The sequence below is a fragment of the Caretta caretta genome, chromosome 12, assembly GCF_965140235.1.
Source record: "Caretta caretta isolate rCarCar2 chromosome 12, rCarCar1.hap1, whole genome shotgun sequence".
NCBI lineage: Eukaryota > Metazoa > Chordata > Testudines > Cheloniidae > Caretta > Caretta caretta.
Window position 1 is genome coordinate 42,576,236 of NC_134217.1, and position 23,775 is coordinate 42,600,010.

Here is a 23,775-nt window from a genome sequence, read left to right on the forward strand (position 1 = left end):
TAAGTATATCAGTATCTTGCTATATGTTGCACTTTATAGCTGGCACAGAAGATTTATATATTTCCCACTTTTCAGCAAAGATTTAATCCCAGGATATAATAATGAGGCTTCACTGGTCAAGCAAAGTAAAGCCCTGTACTCAAACTCGATGACATGTCTGTCTGTTATAGTGGGGCAAAGGCCTAGCGGAGTGCAAAACTCATCTTACAAAAGCAATGAAATATGAGAGTCTCTAGTATTACTAAGAAGTCATTATTTTTACTAAGTATACTATTGTACATTTACTATTGCATTATGAATTGTCATAAATAAACTGTGGTTATCAAAATAAATTAACAAAGTGCATTTTGTGATGCATTATTTGGCCTTTTTTATATAATGTTTGTCTGCATACTTGCTAATATGATAAATTCAGTAATTCACAATAGTCTCCTCATCACTAGTGTACTGAGGTACACTATAAAAATACGGGATACAACAATCAGAGGCTTCTGAATGTTGAAACCAGGCCACCAAGGATCCGTTTGAATGAAAGGTACCTGAACTGGCTGGAAAAGCTTGAAATAGCATCCTGTTGAATCTGTGTCAGATGGTGACTGTCATCAAGCACATGGAAATCACCATTCATAAGCATAAGGAATTATGCTAGTTTAACATATAGAGTTTGGGGTTTGCATTCTTGCCAGAGTCACATCTTCTGCAATTTCATAAGGTTCACATAATGAACTACATTAAACTGGTGATTAAAAACAACCAAAGCCAGCAAATGTTAAGTTAAAATAGAGGCTTTGTCCTTTCCCTGCCCCTGTGAACCTATGTGTATATTCAAGGTGTGTCAAATTCACCCAGTGTTCTGAGACCTCTCTAATACCTACGCACAATGGGTGATAGTATCATTGTGACTGAGTTGGTAGTCAGAGGACTCTCCCTCCCTCCAGTGGCCACTCTTCTGCACTGAGAAATGATGGCTCCATTGGAGAGCTGCACATTTGGAGACATTCTCTGTGTTTAAAGGAGTGGGTATCGGGCATCTATGCCATTAAATACTAAACTCTAACAATACTGGTTGTGTTCTTTCCTCTTATTTAAAGTTGTTTTATCTAGTCAAACAAGTGTAATCTTGGAGCATTCCTGCCCTGAGAACATTCATTTTAAACATACATGCCATTTCAGAAAAGTGGAGAAGGGCAATAACATTTGGTTACATATTTTTCCTCCGCTTGTAATGCTCTTACTAGACTCGTTTTTTAGTTGCCTTGCAGTCGGACAACACTGTAATCCAGGCTTGTAGCATGGGTGTTTGGGGGGATTTCCAGCGTGGATGTTTTCTAACCTGTCAGTCAGCCATTGGGGGTGAAGGGATGAAGTCTAAATACAACCAACTAGCTTGCTGTGTTTTCCACACACGTGCACACATGAACCCCTAGGCCATTTTTGATGACATCTGCACCCTCCAATGCCTCCATGGTTATTTCCAACAAAAAAGAAAATGCAGATTAAAACTTCCACTGGCTCTCTCTTTTGAAACAAAAGCATAATGAAAGGTTTGGCACACCCCCAGAGTCCTCTGTGATTAGTTGTAATTCTTGGTGGGGTGTGACATGCTCATCCTCCTGAATTAGTGCAGGGCACAAGGAATTTAGCACGGTGCTAATTGTGATCAGATGAAAACAAGCATCCTCAGTATGTGGGCATGCAGCAAGACAAAACAGATTGCTAAGCTTTTCAGAGAAGTGCTCCACAATATGAGCTGCCAGACAGCCCTATGCACAAAGACAGCTGGGGGTGGGTTTTCTGCATGTCAGACTCCAGTGGGCAGAGCAGACAGGGGAGAGAGACAGAAGCGTATCTGGGCAACCATGTACCTTTCTTCCCTCTCTCTCTCTCTTCCCTATTGCTCTGTCTTTCCTCTAGTAGTCACAAGATGTCTGTGGTCCATTTTCTCTCTGTGCTACAATATCCAGATTTTCATTTTATTCTCAATTACAAATTGTTAGACATTGCTATTTGGCTGAATTTAACTAAGTAAGACTCTGTGGTGAAGTCAGAAGTTTTAGGGCACCAGCGAGGGAGAAACCCCTTCTCATGAAGATGCTCTTCAGCAGCTACAGTGGCAGTGAGGACTCAGGCCCAAGGATCCCTACAGCAAGCCTGAGGGCAAGAGGCAGGCTCAAGCAACTCCTTACCTCCTAGGTCAAATGGTGATGGAGAAGAGGAGGATCAGCTATAAACCCCCCACAATTCTGACACCCCGTCCCTTCCCCCACACAGCCACCCTTGCCAGAAAGCGAGAATGATGCAGGGGCAGTCAGGTCTGCCTGTGGAAGGCTGATGAAGACAAGTATATACTCCAGAAAGAGCCAGCACTGCTACTCCCTCCTTCCCTCCCAGGAGCAGGGAGAGCAGAGGCCATTTCCCTAAGCTCTTTGTCCTTTCAATGAGTCGTGCTGCTGGGGCACTGCTCAGTCACCCCTTGGATCTGCTGTGGGAGGCAAGAGGAATGTATGTTGCCATGCAAGGGATAGGTACAATGTAAAGGGATATACTGTGCCCCCAGCCCTGCCACCTCCCCCTACAGTGATGGTCTATTTGAAGACAAGATGTCTGAATTAACAGAAAGAAAAGGAGTACTTGTGGCACCTTAGAGACTAACCAATTTATTTGAGCATGAGCTTTCGTGAGCTACAGCCGATGAAGTGAGCTGTAGCTCACGAAAGCTCATGCTCAAATAAATTGGTTAGTCTCTAAGGTGCCACAAGTCCTCCTTTTCTTTTTGCAAATACAGACTAACACGGCTGTTACTCTGAAACCTGAATTAACAGAAAAATACTATTGAGAGCGTTGGCCCCTTCAGGAGGCAGATGGAATGTTGGTGCTGGAAAGTTCCACGGCAGTTAGGAGTGACAGTTGGCAAGAGCAGAGTGTAATCAAGACTCTTGTGTCTCAGCGCCAGGCCTGAGGAAAAGGGGGATTTACTCCCCGTAATCCCCTGGAGATGGGGGGAACAGGATTTACCCCCACAATCTCACTGCCCTTCCCCCACCACAGATTTGGGGGAAGGGATTATAATACTTTATAATCTGTCAGAGACGTGGGGCGATTCACTGTTCCATGAGTCTGCCAGAGATGGGGGAAGTTGCCAGAACCAAGGGGGGATTGGCCTCCTATAGTCTGCCAGAAACATGGGGGAACAGCCCCCTCAGTAATCTGTCAGAGATGGGGATGATTTATTCCTCCCTTCAATCTAATCTGCTAGGGCATGTGATAATTTATTTTTCTCTCAATAATCTGACAGGGACAATATGATTATGCTTCTCTCCCTTTCCCCGTGTCTCCAATAATATTCTGGATACTGAGGGGATTTATCCCCAAGTTATCTGCCAGACACAGAGGAATTAATCCTCTTCCCAGTAATATACCCCAAAATGGACAGATTTAGTCTTCGCTCGCCATAGCTCCCTACAGAAAAATCTTCCAGTTATGGGGAGGATTTAGTCTTTTCCCAGTTGATAGAGGTGTACTGATTTGCCCCTCACACCACAGGGTCTGCTAGAGCTGGCAAGTTAACCCTCCTTTGTAGCATACTACAAAGGGGCAATTTCACACCATCACCAACTATTTAAGATTGTGGAGGCATTTGGAACTGTTTATCCTTTTTCCTTGCAAGGGAGATTTATCCCTGGAGAGGAGCATCTTGAGGCAAAGGAAACACATAAGGGACAATGAAACTTCAGAGTAATGACGATGAGAAAGTACCAGAAAAGGCAACAGTGGAGGATAACAAACACAGTGATTCAGTGTGTCCAGGACACAAAGCCCTTGGAAGAAGGTATTTCTTAAGGGAATATTCAGGGGTTAAAGTTAGAGAGTCAGAAAGTTGTGAAAATGCATTTTTTTCTAAATGGGTTATTTAAAGATATTAATAAGAACTATTAATATTCAATTCTATTGTGGCAGTGCTCAAGGATTCTGAACAGGAATTAGGGCCCCATTGCACTAGACTAAGTGACAAGTATCAGGGGGTAGCCATGTTAGTCTGTATCCACAAAAACAACAAGGAGTCCGGTGGCACCTTAAAGACTAACAGATTTATTTGAGCATAAGCTTTCATGGGTAAAAACCCCACTTCTTCAGATGCATCTGAAGAAGTGGGGTTTTTACGCACAAAAGCTTATGCTCAAATAAATCTGTTAGTATTGTACTAGGTGCTGTACAACAAGTAACAAAACAAGTCCCTGCCCCAGAGAGCTAAGATTTAAACAGTGTGCAGCAGTGTGGTGAGGTAGTGAAAAGGCTGGAAGGACAAGTAACTCTAGAGAGGTACAGCAGCAAATTAAATTTGGAGAAGGGATTTAGGAGAGATCACAAGAGTAATGATTCTGTTACAGTGGGGGAAAGGAACTAAGATTCCACCAACCATTTTGCAAGTACTAGCATATCCCTGCCCCATAACCCTGATGATCACTCTGCATCTGTCATTTCCAAGCTAGCTATGGCCCACAGAGAAACACACTATTCACTTCTCACTACCATATCTGTGCTACATAACCTTGACCTGCAGACTGGCAATCTACTCCTCTTTCTGACTGCCACACCAGAGCTCTGAAACCCTGACCTATAGACCGGTGCCATTTTCTTCCTACCCCATGGTGCCCTATAAACCTGGCCTGCATATTCGCACAGTGTTGCTTCCTACTTTTTCGTTTATATTTGAATGTACATATCCAGGAAGTTGCTGAGTCCTGGAAACTGAAGTTCTCTGTTTTCTGACTGAAGAGATGTAGCATGGCATTGATAGTGCCTGATTTCTCCATGCACTGTCCTGACAATGTTCTTCATCATTTTACTGGGGGAAACACGAGTAATGTAATGCACCTGGTCCATCTGTTGCAACAATGGTACTAGTCATGCCAGTCATTTTGTTGGGTTAATGATGCAGACACCTGACTACCATCAATTTTTTTATCTGTGCACTAATAGTTTGAACTAGTGAGCTGGGAAATGAATTAATCATATTCTGTATTTTTTTTTAATACTGGTGTTGAAAGAAGATAGAGGCAGAATTTCTGCCAGACTATTTTTGTCACTCCTGGTTGGGACTGTTTGTGCAAGTTAACTTGTGCTTGTGTGTACCCGGTTGGGAGCCTCATCTCTGAGGCAAGGACTTAAGGATCATGGTCTTTGCTGGTGTGGGATTTGTGGCATTTACCCACCATGTTGGCTCACCTTGTTTTTCCTGTTATAATTATCCTCACATTATTATTTAGAAACTCCATCATGGATGTACATGGCATTTTGCGAGTATACGAAACACAACCTCACGCAGAGATAAAAGCAGTAAATACATCCAAACATAGGGGCAGGAGAGCAGGGGGGCTGACAAAATGGGTAGAAGGAAAAACATTATTTCATGAGTAATATTTCTTTTGTTACGTTTCTGGGTGGGGAAGGAGGGGAAGTCCTGCTCATGTGAGAGAGTGGCAGTGGGGAGCCCCAGAGCATAGAGGGTCCTACCCCTTCTACCTCTTTTGAATGCAGCTGCATTGTCACACCACACCTCTCACTGAGTGATTCTTCTAGCCTCCTAATTCTACATTAAATGGTGCTGGAGAATGATGCTCTTCACTCACACAGGTCAGATGTTGAGGAGACTAAGACTGGCCTTGAACCCCCATCATTCTTTTAACTCCACAATTCACTTGTTCTCCCAACTCGCATGTCTAGTGTCCCTTGTGGAAAACAAGAAACAGGACTCAGCTGTAATGGATATAAAGGGAAAAGTAAGACCATAGGACTGTTCTCTGTGCTTAGTGCCAATCCAGATGATTTTTATTGAGGTAACTGAGTACAGAGAGATCCCCAAAGATTTTCTCTTGTCTGAGACAAACTAAACACAGCTTGTATTGCCTTCCTAAGTCCTTGTCTAAACTACACAATCTTGGAAAGGACATTGCATAAACATGTCAGTTTTTAACTTTGATTTGTCAGAAGGTAAGAATTAGATAACTAGACTTATGGTCTGATTTTGAGAGTGGCACTGCCAATGTGTTCTTTCCATGCATTATTCCAATTTCTTCAGATATCTCGACACACTTCATTTTTTTTTTAATTTGCAGGTGCTGATCTGGAGACTCTATACCAATTCTCTCTTGGCTGGATAGGAACCAGAGTCCTTGCTCCCGTCGTTGACAGTGCCCTGGTCTCACCACATTATTGTCACATTTGCTTGCTGAGGTAGGGAAAGCTTCCTCTGTGACCTACATGCCTTAAGCCTTGTAAAAATGATTTTTATGTTGATAACCCTCCCAGGACATGTAATGTCAATAATACACAATCAGAGAAATGCATGTATAGGTAGAACAGCCGCACTCATTTCAAGGAATTCTTTGTTGCATTTATACTGTATGCTGGTTAACAACATCAATGTTTGATTAATATTTTATCTCCTGATTATATCTCTTTACAAGCACTATTTGCATAAGTTACCTCTGAGCACCTAACCTGCCACATGCTCATCTCAGTTGGATAGGCGTCTTTTAATTCTCCATGCTTTGACTGTGATAAAATGAGTGTAAAGTTTTCTTGAACAAGATCTTCCTTGACACAATATTTCTTTTTCCTGCTGTCTTCCAGGTGAGATCTTGTCAGGGTCTAGCTGTGTGGAGTGGTGAATAACTTTAAAGTCTTCACTATTTCCTTATTCACAATAGCATTGTTCGGTAGTTCCTGGCCTTAGAGGATGGGCCAAATGATTGGTGCCTCTTTACTTTGTTTGAAGTTGGAAAGCTGGACCTTCTCATCCCTGTCACAGTCTAAGTGCCAACAGGGAGAGGTGAGAAAGGAAGACCAGGACTTCCAGTCTGTTTAATTTTTCCATGTGAATTGTTAGAATTAAATAATTTCTGAACAGGCCATTTAATACTTGGATATTCACAAAGGTTATGATAACTGAGGCACTTGGCAGAAGGAAAGTATTCCCAAACATGAGAAAATATGACCCCTCCCTATATTTGGGGTTTCACTGCTTGTGGGACCTCTCCACTTGCTCTCTTGAGCTTAGCTCTGTAATGGGGAGGGTTCCATCATCTGAATGTCTGAGTAGAAACATCCTGGTAATATTTTACCTTGTCTTTAATGATAGCACTCTGACCACGCTGAGAGCACAAATTCTTTCTTTCCTAAAATTTAATTCTCATAAATTTCATTGTGGACTCCCTGGAACTAGAGAACTGCTAACTGAAGAGGTGAGTCATAGAAATAAGAAAGCAGTAATCAGCAAGTTTTTTATCCAGATGAAGTAAAGCTTTATATCTTTTAAACAGAACAAGTTACCATAAGCAAAAACAAGCATAACAAAAAAAGATGCAGCCTGATATACATTCCAATCTTCAGAATCGGGCATGTCTTTTCACGGGCAACTTCTCCTGTTTGGTTCCCCAAGAGCCATTCTTCTCTCTAGTCTACCTAGGGTTTTGCACTACACCTATTAACATGGGATATATTACCTGTATATTATCTGTATCGGATATTACCTATAACCTGTCTCCTCAGCACTTGTGCAAGGGCAGAGGAAAGGGAAGGTGGAATTAACGCCTTACTTATTGGAGACCTGGTATTACACCCTAATACAGGGACTGAAACAGAAAAGGGCTTTATTAAAAGCTGTATCCATCTATGAGAGGGAGAGTCATGGCCAGGGCATGCTCAGCCAGACCGACAAACTTGAGATTAGAACCACAAGTTGGTAACCAGAGTCAGGCCAGGTCAGGATACCAGGGAGTCAGAGGCAGGAGTTAAAGTCAGGAGCCAAACTGCAGATCAGAACCACAAATCAGATGCAAGGACTCAAGCTGGGTCCAGATGCCATGAAGTCTAGCGAGGGGAGCAGGCGCACAAATTCCAGACCAGGATGGAACTAAGTTGTTCAGACAACTTCCTGTTTCTGCTGTTGGTTTAAGTAGGGCCAGCAGGCCAATCAGCTGCTCTGGGACTCTGCCAATAGGACCTCATAGGTGAATTCTTAGACTGGGGCTGAGCTTCGTGGGTCCTAGGTAAGCAGCTGTCAGCAGGCTGCCAAGTGGAGGGTTGGAGCATGGCTGCTCCTGTGTACCCAGGTTTGAGGCCATAGGGTCATGACATCACCTCCCTCACCTCGGGGTGCCCTCTGGGCAGCATGGGGCCAGGTTTCTCAGGATGGCTCCTATGGAAGGCCCAAAATAGGACAGGACCGTGAAAATTCTCAGCTGGCTTCCTACTGTGCTCCTTTGAGTGGGAAGATTATGGCCCAATCAGGTACCACAATTTACGCCACTTGACCTTGGATTCAAGGACTTTGTTGACAATGTATTCCTCCTCACCTTGCACTTGCACTGGTGGGGGCAGTGATTGGACTGTATGGGGTAATGTGTTCTCAGTGTAGGGTTTTAGGACTGAGACGTGAAATACAGGATGGACTCTAGGGGATCAAGGGAGCTGGGTCTCAAAGTTGACTAAGTTGATTTGTCGCCAAATCTGGTATGGGCCAAGGACTAGTAGTCTAGTTTCCGAGAGGGTTTGTCTGTGCAGAAGTGTTCTGTAGAAAGCCATACCTTTTGTCCTATAGAGTAGGTGGGGGCCTTGTTGCCTATGCTGGTCTGCATGCTTTTTGAAATCCTCCTTTGCCTTCTTAAGGTGTCCCTTCATCTCCTTCTGGATGTGATGGATGTATTGTACTAGGACCAACACCAATGGGTTGGGGGAGGATGTCAGTTGCTGTGGGTGAAATTGGGTGTGGTATCCATAGTTGACAAAGAAGAGCCTGTGGATGCATGGTCTGCATTATTGTACACGCGCTCGGCATATGGGAATAGTGTAGACCAGTTGTCCTAGTGGTAGCTGATGCAGCGTCATAGATACTGCTCTAGGTTCTGGTTGATTCTTCTGTTTGGCCATTTGACTGAGGATGGTAGACAGAGGACAGGTGCTTGTAGATTCCTAAGAGACATAGGGCCTCCTGCCAGGAGCAGGCAGTGAACTGGGGCACCGTCAGAAGTGATGTGAGCTGGGAGGCAATGAAGATGGACTACATTGTTTATCCAGAGCCAGGTGGCTTCCCCTGCAGAGGAAGTGAAGTGGGCTATTTTTGAAAAGCGATCTACCACTTTCAGGATTGTCATGAAACCACTGGATTCTGGTAGTTTTACCACAAAGTCCAAGGACCAACATAAGTTTCCAGAGATTGGAGGAGACAGCAAGGCTTCTGGCAGGGGATCTTGGTGCAGGCACACACCTAGCAGAAAGCAACAAAGGTCTCTATTGTGGGGCACATACAGAAGTATTGGGACATTAATTGTTGGGTTTTATATCAGCCCAAGTTTCCTGCCAGTGTGGAGTCGTGGCACAGTTGAAGAATTGTCACTCTAACATGTCCAGAGGGAACACAGAAATGGTCCCTTATGAATGTGATCCCCACCTGGCTGTCCTGTGGTTCTCGATCAATAATTGCCACCTCATCCGGTGGAATTCCAGAGACAGAGGCAGAGTGGATGAGCGTCAGCAGGTACTGGAAGGGGGTTGCACTGAGGAAATTATGGGACTTGAGATTGTGGGCTGGTTCCAGACTGGGGCCTCATGAATCAGACCCATACCTTCAGGACAAGGTGTCAGTTTTGCCATTTCTAGTTCTAGGGCAGTAGGTCAAGGTAATTGAACTGGGAGAAGAATAGGGCTTACTGGAGCTGTCCGTTAGATTAGCGTCTTGGCCCTGCACATGTACTGCAGGATCTTGTGATCAGTAAGTACCTGGACCAGATGATGGGCCCTTTCCAAGTCATGAGGCCACTCTTCAAAGGCAGTCTTAATTGCCAAGAGCTCTTTGTCCAAGACCTCATAGTTTCACTCAGCAGAGGCAAGCTTCCTTGAGTAGTAGGCTGTGGGGTACAGTATTTGCTTGTGTCCTTGCCTCTGGGAGAGGACCGCCCAACCACTCTGCTGAGGGCATCAAGTTCCACAATGAAAACTTGTGCCATGTCCAGATGGGCCAACACTGGAACAGTGATGATGGTGAGCATTAGCTGTTCAAATGCGTTCTGGGTCTTGGGCAACCACTGGAAGTGGTCATTCTTCCACAGTAAGACAGTGAGGTGCTTGGCATGTTTTAGATGAACCTCTGGTAAAAGTTTGCAAAGCCTACAAAACATTGTAGATTGTGCACATTGCAGGGAGTTGCCCAATTGCAGACAGCCTGGACCTTGCGCAGATCCATCTTGATTCCTTCCGGGGATAGGATGGAACCCAGGAACTCGGTTGAAGTCTGTTCAAATGTGCACTTTTCAAGTTTAGAGTAGAGACTGTATTGTTGTTGTCTCTCCAGGACTGTGCAGATGTGAGTGGTGTGTTGGTCCAGATTGTCTGAGAAGATCAATATATTGTCTAAGTCAGTGGTTCTCAAACTTGAAAATTTACTGAGGGTCTCAGCAGACCACTTAATGATCTTTTCAAATGTTGTTTGTACCATTAGCTAACTATTGTAAGGAGCTTTGGATAAAAGCACAATATAAAAAAACCTTAATAATAATTAATGTTTTTTGTTCTACAAATAAAAGCACACAACTCATATTTTAATATCAGTAGTCTTACCTTTCTAATGCGATGGATGTGCTCTCTCTCCCTCACCGCAGCAGCCCCCAAGCTGAGTCTGGGAAGAAGGGAGGTCTCTCCCTCTCTCCCCCGCCGCAGCAGCGCCCGAGCTGGGGCTGGGAAGGAGGGGGGTCTCTCCCCCACCACAGCAGCCACAGAGCTGAGGCTGGGGAGGAGGGCCATCTCTCCCCGCCAGTCACAGCCCTGGGGCTGGGGAAAGTCGTCTCTTCCTTTGGCCGCCGCAGCCCTGCATGTCCCAAATTCCTCCCACCCCCTCTTCTCACCCCACTTCCCCCTCCCACCTACCCCCTATTCCCCTCAAGGCCACCACCTCACCTTATATGTGCATCTTCTCCAGAGTCCAGGCACATAATTAGTGGAGCCATGCCTGCGCAGTTCCACTAGTTAGGTGGGTGGCCTTTCATTCTCTCATGTGCAGCTGCCCAGGCATGCACCTTAGAGGGAACTATCTGCGGACCACCTGAATGGAGCTCGCAGACCACTGGTGGTCCATGGATCACAGTTTAAGAATCTCTGGTCTAAGTATATCACTACAGACTGGTCCAGTAGGTCTCGTAGCACATTGTTAACGGAGTGCTGGAATATTGCGGGGCATTAGGCAATCCAAATGGCATGTCTAAATATTCAGAGTGGCCATATCGGGTCCAAAAGGTCGTCTTCCATTCTGTGATGCTGACAGGCCACGTGTCAGTGCATGCCAGATTCTCAGGACAATTCACTTGCATGTGAATATCAAAGATGTTGATTGTATTGTTTTCATCTGTCTATGTGCTGTAGTTTGCTATTACATTACTTCTACATTATGTATATCCTGTAATTAAATAACCCTACATCAAAGGTGTCTTAATGTAAGATTGCAGTCAGGTGTTAAAACTTCATGAAAACTAATGAAAGATTGTTGTTTGCTATTACATTACCTTTTACATTGTGAATATCCCTGTGACTAAACTCATCAAACATGAATGGAACCTTGGAAATGCTAACTAAGGACTTAATGGCTGTAACAGAAAATGCTAATTTCAAAGCAAGGGGGCATAGAGGAGTAAAAACACTTATCAGATTGCTTTCTGTGTGGAAAAGCTATAAATATGGATTCATGGAATGATCCTACATCTCTGGACTGTTTGGATTCTAGCAGGGTGGTAATACTGAGTGAGTGAACAGAGATCCCGAGAGTTATCCGGAGTAACCCTGAAGATTTTTGGAGATTGGCAGATTACTGAATCTCTGCTAACATTTGGATTTACAAACTTTGACTCACCTGTTAATATATTTTACTTGCTTTAACCTCTCAATAACTCTCATTTTTCTTAGCTAATAAATATTTAGTTAGTTTACTAGAGAATTGGCTACCACATTGTTTTTGGTGTAAGATGCAGAGTATCAGTTGATTTGGGGTAAGTGACTGATCCTTTGGGATTGGGAGTAACCTAATATGATGTGATTTTTTGTTTATATAACCTTTTATTACAACATCCAGTTTGTCTGGGTGGCAAGATAAGCTAGAGAGCCTAAGGGGATTGTCTGTGACTTTGTGGTAATACTGGCATAGTGGTCCAGGAGTGCACATTTGTTACTGGCTTGGTGAAATCTAATTATAGAATATACCACCAATTTGGGGTGTTTGCCCTGTTTTCTGACAGTCTGACCTGAGTTTGGCACTCATAGTTGTGAGCCACTCCAGACAGCGTGACACATTCATTCCCCTCTCAGATATGAACAAGACTGTAAACTCCCCAGAAATCCAGTTTAGTGTACATGTGAGCAGCATCACGCGGTCCAACAACGCAGGGATTAGAGTAGTGGGTAACTGTTCCAGGTTGTTACCTGATTTAGGACTTGGTAATCACCACAGTGGTGGAGGCTGCCATTCTCCTTTACAAGAAGGACTGGGACACTGGCTGGTGAGGTTGACCTGCGGATGAACCCTGGCCAGGTTGTCTTGGAGGTATTCTTGCAGTGCCACCAGTTCCAGCTCTGACATTGCATATATCCACCCAAACGGTATCTTTACCCCTGACTGGAGTTCTATGGGGCAGTTATAGTCCTGATGTGGGGGGAGGCTTTCTGCATTTTTCTTTTCAAAGACAACAGCATAGTCACAGTACTTGGAGGGCAGGGAGGAGTTCCATAGTTCCCTCAGTAGGTGTTTCAATGTAAGTGACTAGACCTACTTGAAGTTTCTTGGGCCTGGGTGCAACTCTTACAGGTCCCTTGCCATGCCGTCGGCAGAATTATGACAGGAAAGTGATCTTCTGTTCTCACCCATGGATGAGGGGATCATGAATGGCTAGCCAGGAAATGCCAAGGTTCAGGGGGAAATGCAGGGAATGGATGCCAGATTGAATTATTTCTCTGTATCCCTAAATAATGGCCTCCAGTGGGACAGTCTCCTCCACAACCAGACCCAAAGACAGTGGGGAGCCATCAATAATTTCAATCATGTCCAATGTGGCCTTGTGTCACAGGGGAATCTGTAGGGCCCGAGCTATAGCTGCATCCATAAAATTATCCACTGCTCATGAATTGATGAGGGCCTCTTGGAGGGGGACCTGCTGGGGTCCCCCAGGATGTGCAGCTGGATAGGCACCTGCAAATGGGAAGCCCCTACATGGAGCTCAGGGTGCCTCTCAATGAGGACTAGGGTCCAGTGAAATTCTCTTCTCTCAAAGAGCAGGCCAGTTCCGCCCACTATGTCTGGACCAGCTTGTTTCCCCAAGCTCCTCGACGTTGGTATTGGGAAGGCCGAGATGGCATGGCGAAGTCAGCCGCAGTAGAAGCACAGGTGGCGCTGACAGCACTGTTCTTTTTCTTCAGGGTTGAGCCACTGGCAAACCAGATTGGCTTGCATGGGTTCAGGGGGCAATGCAGAAGGTGAAGTCCCAGTACATACATAGAGGGACTGCAGGGAACCGCTTTTCTCCTCTCTTTGTTCTCATAGCTGCTCGTCTAAGTGGGTGGCAAGCTCCCCAAGGGCATCTAGGCTCGTGGGCATCTCTATGCAGGCCAGTGCATTTTGATTTCTTCCTGCAAGCCCCACTGGAACAGGTAGAGCTACGCTACTCTGTTCTAGTCTGTATCTGCTGGGAGGTTGCAGAAGTGTGCCACATAGGAAGCCACCATGTCTTGCCCCTACCAGAGTTCCCTCAGAGTGGCCTTGGCCAGTCGAGCTTGGTATGGTTAATTGAAGATGGTTGATGTAGACTGGAGAAAGGAATCCCAGTTTGACAGCACCAGGCTTTGGCCTTCCAGCAGGGGGGAAGCCCAGTCTAATGCATCTCCTGTCAGCAGGCTGATTACTAAGGACACCTTGGACAGGTCAGAGGAACAGATTCTGGAACACATCAGGAACAGAAGGTGGCATTGGTTCATGAAGCCCTGAAACTACCAGCACTTCCGGATGAACCATTCAGGCAAAGATATTGCATGCCCCTATTTGGGGCAAGGCACTGCCTGAAATGCTCGCAGCACAGTATATCTCAGCACTAAGCTGCCTCGCTTGCTACTGCAGCTGCTGATTTTCCCCATTCAGTTGCACAACTTGGGCTGCAGTGCTTGATTATCTGCCTGGAGACAGAGGGCCCATTCGGGCAAGTCAGTGATTCCAGTAGCTATGGCAGTACAGCTGGGTCCACTCTTCTCACGGTGGGCTTGGTCTCATAGGGTTATTGTGATCTGAACAAGCTGTTATGGCCAGGTGATGGGCAGCCACACCTACTGGTCAGAGCCGGAGTCCATAGTCATGAGACAGGAGTCAAGAGTCAGCTGGGTTGGGATTCCAGAAGTTCAGAAGCAGGAGACAAACTTGAGATCAGAACCACAAGTCAGTAACCAGAGTCAGGCTGGGTCAGGATACCAAGGAGGCAGAAGCAATAGACAAACTGGAGATAAGAACCATAAGTCAAATGCTTGGAGTCAAGCCGGGTTGGGATGCCAGGAATTAAGGGGAGCAGGAGCAGGAAACACAGTTGTTCAGAGAACAGGGTGGATCCTAGTTATTCAGACAGCTTTCTCTTCCTGCTGCCAATCAGCTGCTCTGTGATTCCGCCAATGGGACCTCCTGGGCAGAGTCTCAGGCTGTGGCTGGGCTTCATGGGTCCTGTATAAGCAGTTGTCATCAGGCTACAAAATGGAGGGTTGGAATATGGCTTCTCCTGCAGACCCAGGTTTGAGGCTAGTAGGTCATGATGGGGTTATTAATCAATTGTTGTTCCCTTGAATTGCTGGATGTGAGAGACCACAGACCACAGGTCCCTTGCCATGATCAAGAGTGATCATGTTAGGAGAGAGTGAAACTATGAGTGAAGGCTAAAAGGGGAGTGAGTGAATACACAGATGGATGAGTAACTCAAGACTAATACAGCAAAGGATTATAGATCCCATAGAGGTTTGTAATAGAGGTGAAAGGCTCTAAACAAGGATCTGGGGAGAATACACACACACACGAGAGAGAGAGAGAGAGAACTAAAAAGCAAGGAGATAATTGATTCTATTTATTGTATGTATTTTAATTTAAATCAAAGCATTATTAAAGCCAGAGCTTTTGGGGGGACTTAGCTAGCTCAGATGATTAAGAATGGGGTTCTTAACCTTTCACCACTATGTCAGCTACCAGTTTCAGTCCAGCTCAGATGGGCAATGCCCAAAAGTGTAGCTCTTCTCTGGCCTGTGTTCGGTAACTTGATCATCTCAGTAGCAGAGTCCATTTCATAAACACAACCTTACGAAATAAGTTAATTAGCATCTTGATTGGCAGAGAGGCTAAATATTGAGTGGGCAGACTTAACAAATCTCCCGCTCTTAAAAAGTATTTTCTCCCCTCAAGTGTGTGTGGCAAAGCCTACATTTTTGCTGCACTGGCTGTGGATAAATAGAGGCGTTTGGTTTCCAGAGATGTCAGTGTAGCACCTTCCATCTATCAGGAAGTTGTGACCAAGCTCCTCAGAATTCTATGCCAAGCCCCTTGGGAATTCCCTTCAGGGCCATGATGATCCTTGCATGGAGGTGATTCTCATCTGAAGAGTGCCTGTTAATTTAGAAATACAAGAGTGTATTGGATTTTTGCCTTCAGTAGCTAGTTTATGGGATTAGCCTTACTGGCCAGTGCATGTTGTTGCTGTTCTTCTTCAGTGGTGATACAGAGTTTGCTCTTTGGCAGTAAATTAAGAAGTTCAGGGCCAAATTCACCACTTGTGTAAGCAGGTGTAATTAAATGGAGGTGCACCTACTAATGCCAGTGGTGAATTAGGCCTTCAGTTGTGTGAGCTGTTTCTTAATACCATTACCATGCAGTATACATAGAACATTTCTTTACAGGAATGGCAGCTACATAGTATATAATCAGCCAGGCCCTGCATTAAATTTGCACTCCTTTAAAGAATCTGCCATTCTGCTTCAAAGACCATCACCCTAGACAATACTTACAATACTTCCTGCTAGGCTTGGGGACTGAGTTTATTTGATTTTGTTAATATATCTGTTTCCTTTATTTCTAGTTTCTAAAGCAATTTGTCCGGGGTTTTACACTTCCAATACAAAGCCCCGTTCAGTGTTCCACACACAGTTCATTTTTCTTGATCCAGTTCTTCTGGAATTGCCTTTGTCTCCACAAACTGCCTGCTTTTAATCTATCTATATATCTTGGGGTTTTATTCTGCTATCTATCTGTGTTCCATCCAAGCACCTACCATGTAAAATCAATAACAAAAGCAAAGTTAGTAGTGCAAGTCTCTAAAGTTTCTCCCTCTTTACGGTAAACTCTCTGCTTGGGATAAGGAGTTTGGTTTGGTTTGGTTTTTTAATTTTATTAACTTATTTTACTGCGGTTGGGGGTTACACCTCAAGAAAACTTTCAATGAGGCCTTTATATATTTTTATCTAACATCGGGTGCATGCTCCGGCTTCCTGAGATTCATCATATTAATTAAATAAATGGAAGCCTTGGGAAATGCTGTTTTGGACAAAGTTTTTTTCTGAATATCCCAGAGAATCCAAAATAAGTCATCTACATTTTTCCCATTGATGTAGTAAACTTTTTCAAACCCTTATATCCTTTCATCTGTTGTATATGCATCTTTAAGAATAAAGTAAACTGAATCCAAAACTTGAGGAAGGGATATTGACATGGAAATCTCACCTTCCCCAAGCTTGAAATAACATGTTTGACCTTGACCTGAGAGAGAGACTGATGAAACAGAGGAAGAACAGAAAGAGGGCGACAGAAGATAGGAGAGATGGGGCAGAAAGAGGAAGAAAAAGTGCTGGAATGGAGAAAGAAGTTCAAAGTTTAATCTTTTACAGTTTTTGAAAGATTTGCGCAGGGTTACAGTCTGAATGTGTTTGGCAGTGACCTCTATGTTGCAGTTTCTCTAACTCTGATATATTGTAAATTTTATTTGTTCTTTCAAAAAAATCACTATTTAAAAATCAAAACAAAATATACTTAAGGTGGCAGAATGTCAACTCAAAGACTCCTCAGAGAGCTTCCTCACTCAACCACCTCCTCTTATAAATCCTGAATACTAAATATGTTTTGCTGTGCTCCATGGAATTCAACAAATTCAAATTCTGTTACAATTCTCTAGTAGGGAAGTGAATTCCAGAGCTGGGGGGCTCAGTCCTTAGCTGTAACCGAGCAGCACTTTAAGTCAACCTGTTACAGGTCTAGCTTAGCCTCCAAGAAACTTGAAGCAACCTCAACCCTGCTCTATATTGTGTCTAAGGGCAACCCTACAAGGAGTTGGAAGATAACTGTGATTCAGTCATGCCCTTTTCCCCAGTTGTGTCCAGGACACAAAGGGGATGTGAGCAGGATGACACAGAGTCAGCTATGCTAGCCCTAAACCTCCTGTGGGGGTTCACTGTGCTGGGAGATTCCCCAGGAAATCAGTCAAACTGACTATTATGGTAGCAATGCAAAGAGGCTCTAATGGGGCAGAGGAGTGACCTGAGGACTTTCCATTGAGAATATTCTGCACCATCTTCTAGGTATTAATCAATCACTTGAAATACTGAGTTACTATTTTGCATTTTAGTGTTTCTGTTGTGTACTTGTCATATTACAATATGTCCTAGTGAAGAAGAGAGAATGGAAGATAAAATATGGGTAGAATCTGATGAGAAACAATCAAATGAAAAAAAGTCCCATTCAATTACAACATGTAATGGCAGACAGCTAAAAAGTGACAAGTTTTTAAAGTGCTTATATACAAATGTTAAAAGTCTAAATAATAAGATGGGTGAACTAGAGTGCCTTGTATTAAATGAGGATATTGATATAATAGGCATCACAGAAAGTTGGTGGATGAGGATAATCAGTGGGACACAGTAATACCAGGGTACAAAATATATTGGAAGGACAGAACAGGTCGTGCTGGTGGGGGAGTGGCACTATATGTGAAAAAAATCATGGAATCAAATTAAGTAAAAATGTTAAATGAACCAAACTGTACCATAGAATCTCTATGGATAGTAATTCCAAGCTCTATTAATAAGAATATAGCAGTAGAAATATATTATTGACCACCTGACCAAGATGGTGATAGTGACTGTGAAATGTTCAGGGAGAGATTAGAGGGGCTATAAAAAGAAAAAACTCAAGTTTCTGGACACCTTAAATGACTGCTTCTTGGAGCAGCTGGTCCTGGAACCCACAAGAGGAGAGGCAATTCTTGATTTAGTCCTAAGTGGAGCACAGGATCTGGTCCAAGAGGTGAATTTAGCTGGACCACTTGGTAATAGTGACCATAATATAATTAAATTTAATATACCTGTGGTGGGGAAAATACCACAGCAGCCCAACATGATATCATTTAATTTCAGATAGGGAGACAACACAAAAATGAGGAAGAGAACCAAAAAAGTGCCACCGTGGCTAAACAACAAAGTAAAAGAAGTGAGAGACAAAAAGGTGTCTTTTAAAAAGTGGAAGTTAAATCCTAGTGAGGAAAATAGAAAGGAGCATAAACTCTGGCAAATGAAGTGTAACAATATAATTCGGAAGACCAAAAAATAATTTGAGGAACAGTTAGCCAAAGACTCAAAAAGTAATAGCAAAAAAATTTTTAAGTGCATCAGAAACACGAAGCCTGCTAAACAATGGAGCCACTGGATGATCAAGGTGCTAAAGGAGCACTCAAGGCCAATAAGGCCATTGCGGAGAAACTAAATATATTCTTTGCATCGGTCTTTACAGCTGAGGATGTGAGGGAAATTCCCAAACCTGAACCATTCTTTTTAAGTGACAAATCTGAGGAACTGTCACAGATTGAGGTGTCGTTAGAGGAGGTTTTAGAACAAATTGATGAACTAAACAGTAATAAGTCACCAGGACCACCTGGTACTCACCCAAGAGTTCTGAAGTAACGCAAATGTGAAATTGCAGAACGACTAACTGTAGTGTATAACCTATCATTTAAATAATTTTCTGTGCCAAATGACTGGAAGATAGCTAATGTGATGCCAATTTTTAAAAGGGCTCCTGAGATGATCCCAGCAATTACAGGCCGGTAAACCTGACTTCCGTACCGGGCAAACTGGTTGAAACTATAGTAAAGAACAAAATTGTCAGACACATAGATGAACGTAATTTATTGGGGGGGAAGAGTCAACATGGTTTTTGTAAAGGGAAATTATGCCTCACCAGTCTGCTAGAATTCTTTGAAGAAGTCAACAAGGATGTGGACAAGGGGAATCCAGTGGATATAGTATCCTTAGATTTTCAGAAAGACTTAGATAAGGTTCCTCACCAAAGGCTCTTAAGCAAAGTAAGCTGTCATGGGATTAGAGGGAAGGTCCTCTCGTGGACTGGTAACTTGTTAAAATATAGGAAACAAAGGGTAGGAATAAATGGTCAGTTTTCAGAATGGAGAGCGGTAAATAGTGGTGTCCTAAGGGTATGTGCTGGGCCCAGTCCTGTTCAACATATTCATAAATTATCTGGAAAAAGGGGTAAACAGTGAGGTGGCAAAATTTGCAGATGATACAAAACTACTCAAGATAGTTAAGTCCCAGGCAGACTGCGAAGAGCTACAAAAGGATCTCACAAAACTGGGTGACTGGGCAAAAAAATTGCAGATGAAATTCAGTGTTGATAAATGCAAAGTAATGCCCATTGGAAAACATAATCCCAACTATACATATGAAATGATGGGGTCTAAATTAGCTGTTACCACTCAAGAAAGAGATCTTGGAGTCATTATGGATAGTTCTCTGAAAACATCCACTCAACGTGCAGCGGCAGTCAAAAAAGCGAACAGAATGTTGAGAATAATTAAGAAAAGGGTAGATAATAAGACAGAAAAAAACATCCTTTTTAAAGAATCCTTATTGAGGTTACAGGGACAAACCATCCCGAAGTGTAGAAAGAATAGTAAATATGGCAGGCAACCAGCTTGGCTTAACAGTGAAATCCTTGCTGATCTTAAATACAAAAAAGAAGCTTACAAGAAGTGGAAGATTGGACAAATGACCAGGGATGAGTATAAAAATATTGCTCTGGCATGCAGGAGTGAAATCAGGAAGGCCAAATCACACCTGGAGTTGCAGCTAGCAAGAGATGTTAAGAGTAACAAGAAGGGTTTCTTCAGGTATGTTAGCAACAAGAAGAAAGTCAAGGAAAGTGTGGGCCCCTTACTGAATGCGGGAGGCAACCTAGTGACAGAGGATGTGGAAAAAGTTAATGTACTCAATGCTTTTTTTTGCCTCTGTCTTCACCAACAAGGTCAGCTCCCAGACTCGTGCACTGGGCAGCACAGCATGGGGAGGAGGTGACCAGTCCTCTGTGGAGAAAGAAGTGGTTCGGGACTATTTAGAAAAGCTGGACGTGCACAAGTCCATAGGGCCGGATGCGTTGCATCCGAGAGTGCTAAAGGAGTTGGCGGATGTGGTTGCAGAGCCATTGGCCATTATCTTTGAAAACTCATGGCGATTGGGGGAAGTCCCGGACGACTGGAAAAAGGCTAATGTAGTGCCCATCTTTAAAAAAGGGAAGAAGGAGGATCCGGGGAACTACAGGCCAGTCAGCCTCACCTCAGTCCCTGGAAAAATCATGGAGCAGGTCCTCAAGGAATCAATTCTGAAGCACTTAGAGGAGAGGAAAGTGATCAGGAACAGTCAGCATGGATTCACCAAGGGCATGTCATGCCTGACTAATCTAATTGCCTTCTATGACGAGATAACTGGTTCTGTGGATGAAGGGAAAGCAGTGGATGTGTTGTTCCTTGACTTTAGCAAAGCTTTTGACACAGTCTCCCACAGTATTCTTGCCAGCAAGTTAAAGAAGTATGGGCTGGATGAGTGGACTATAAGGTGGATAGAAAGTTGGCTAGATTGTCAGGCTCAATGGGTAGTGATCAATGGCTCCATGTCTAGTTGGCAGCCGGTACCAAGTGGAGTGCCCCAAGAGTCGATCCTGGGGCCGGTTTTATTCAATATCTTCATAAATGATCTGGAGGATGGTGTGGATTGCACCCTCAGCAAATTTGCAGATGACACTAAACTGGGAGGAGAGGTAGATACGCTGGAGGGTAGGGATAGGATACGGAGGGCCCTAGACAAATTGGAGGATTGGGCCAAAAGAAATCTGATGAGGTTCAACAAGGACAAGTGCAGAGTCCTGCACTTAGGACGGAAGAATCCAATGCACCGCTACAGACTAGGGACCGAATGGCTCGGCAGTAGTTCTGCAGAAAAGGACCTAGGGGTTACAGTGGACGAGAAGCTGGATATGAGTCAACAGTGTGCCCTTGTTGCCAAGAAGGCCAATGGCATTTTGGGATGTATAAGTAGGGGCATTGCCAGCAGATCGAGGGACGTGATCATTCCCCTCTATTCGACACTGGTGAGGCCTCATCTGCAGTACTGTGTCCAGTTTTGGGCGCCACACTACAAGAAGGATGTGGAAAAATTGGAAAGAGTCCAGCGGAGGGCAACAAAAATGATTAGGGGACTGGAACACATGACTTATGAGGAGAGGCTGAGGGAACTGGGGATGTTTAGTCTACAGAAGAGAAGAATGAGGGGGATTTGATAGCTGCTTTCAACTACCTGAAAGGGGGTTCCAAAGAGGATGGCTCTAGACTGTTCTCAGTGGTATCAGATGACAGAACAAGGAGTAATGGTCTCAAGTTACAGTGGGGGAGATTTAGGTTGGATATTAGGAAAAACTTTTTCACTAGGAGGGTGGTGAAACACTGGAATGCGTTTCCTAGGGAGTGGTGGAATCTCCTTCCTTAGAAGTTTTTAAGGTCAGACTTGACAAAGCCCTGGCTGGGATGATTTAATTGGGGATCGGTCCTGCTTTGAGCAGGGGGTTGGACTAGATGACCTCCTGAGGTCCCTTCCAACCCTGATATTCTATGATTCTATGATTCATATTTCCTCTATATAAATCCATGGTACGCCCACATCTTGAATACTGTGTGCCGATGTGGTCTTCCCATCTCAAAAAAGACGTATTAGAATTGGAAAAGGTTCAGAGAAGAGCAACAAAAATTATTAGGGGTATGGAATGGCTTCTATATGAGGAGTGATTAATAAGACGCGAGGTGAGATAAAAAGAAAAAAAGGGCAAGAGAGTGAGGATGGGGTGAAAGAGTTAAACAGAATAAAGTTATGTGATTGCTTAAGTAGTACAGTATGCATCATGTTAATTTCTGGAGTGGATAAGGGAGTTGGGGTGAATGGGAGAGCTTAATTTAATTACTTTTAAAAGTATTGCTTAAAGAGAGTTCATTAGAGGCCGATGGTTTGAGAGATTGTGAAAAAAAGTAGCAAAGTAATCTGCATTCTGCACTAAGTGAAGTTTGAATGGTCTTCAAGTCTTGTCTTGCGTAGAGCACATACCAGTAACCCAGTCTAGAAATGACAAGGTCACAGGTAACTGGGTATGGTGTGGGCCTCCTCTGACAGGAATGGACATAATCTCATAGCTGAGTGCAAATAGAAAAACGTGTTTTAGCTTTCTGAACATCCAACAGTAGCTGAGGACACAATAAGACTGGGTTTGTTCCAGTTGTAAATATATACTGTTGGTTTCTGGAATTTTATTCTGCATTTTTTTTCTCCTGGGATCTGAACAGACTTGATTATTGAGTGAAGGCTTAACATGCATTCACTTTCCAGACAGAACCTGAAGTTACCAAAAAGGGAGGAAAATTCCTGGTTTTATTCCCTGCTAGAATTGTCATATGTTGTATTGTACAGAAATAATTACTCAATTATTGGAGCTGAACAAGCATTAAGAGAGTGGAGAAGGCAAATATAAATCAGAAAATGTACAAGGTAGCTTTTGTTAGTAATGCTTGTAACTGTAAGGTTTCATAAACGTTGGTGGGTTGGATACTATTTCACTGAAATGCTTCAGAGAAGCACAAAGAGTGGATAACATTTCAGAGAAGAGGGACCTCAGACAAATTTGAAAAGGTTTGGTCTAACTTTTCAGAACCTTTGATTAATTCCTAGCAGAGGGACATGGAGATGTCATTCTCCTTTCCTTTCCCCGGCACCCACCCTTCTTTTTCTTCCTCTCCCTTCCCTTTTTTTTTCTTTTTTTTCTGTTCTTCCCTCTGTGGGGCAGGGGGAGAATCAATAAAATATAAATAAATTTTAAAAAACAGAAGTGCCTGTGTAAATATCTATCTTGGGAAATCCGTTTTGAATGAGAATGAAAACAATATGATAGAAATAAATTGAATCATCTTAGAGACTGCTTATGCTGCCCAGAAGAAACATTTGACACTACATCGTCGCGCTACATTTCAATAAGACCTTGTGTTCTATTCTCAACACATGACTTTGATACTCTGAACTTACTATGACATAATTCCTGTGGTTTTACAGAGGTAGATTTGGTTCACTTCCAGTAGCACAGTTTATACCTTCCTGAACCAGTGACTGCTGCACTGGGGGCAGGGTGGAGAGGAGATTTCACCCGCCCCTTTGCTTCCCCCATTTGCAGATGTTGTTTGCACTGCTACCTTCCCTCAGGAGTCCCAACAAGATAATACAGTTTTAATTTGCAGTCAGTGCTTTCTAGAGGAGCCCTAACAGTGGAGACTGTGACCCAGGGTGTGTTCTAAAGTAACTTGCCCTTTGACTGTCCTGACCAGTCTCCTTGCTTTGCCATCATCACCCAGT

At 43.7% G+C, this 23,775-nt stretch overlaps 1 protein-coding gene across 1 annotated transcript in view; it reads left to right on the forward strand.

Moving 5' to 3' along the window:
• Positions 1 to 23,775, forward strand: part of ZFHX3 (zinc finger homeobox 3) — a 930,873-nt gene that overhangs the window by 425,024 nt on the left and 482,074 nt on the right. The window contains exon 3 of the mRNA XM_075118499.1: positions 6,117 to 6,234. The gene's annotated coding sequence lies outside the window, so the exon portion shown is untranslated. The remainder of the gene's footprint in view (positions 1 to 6,116; positions 6,235 to 23,775) is intronic.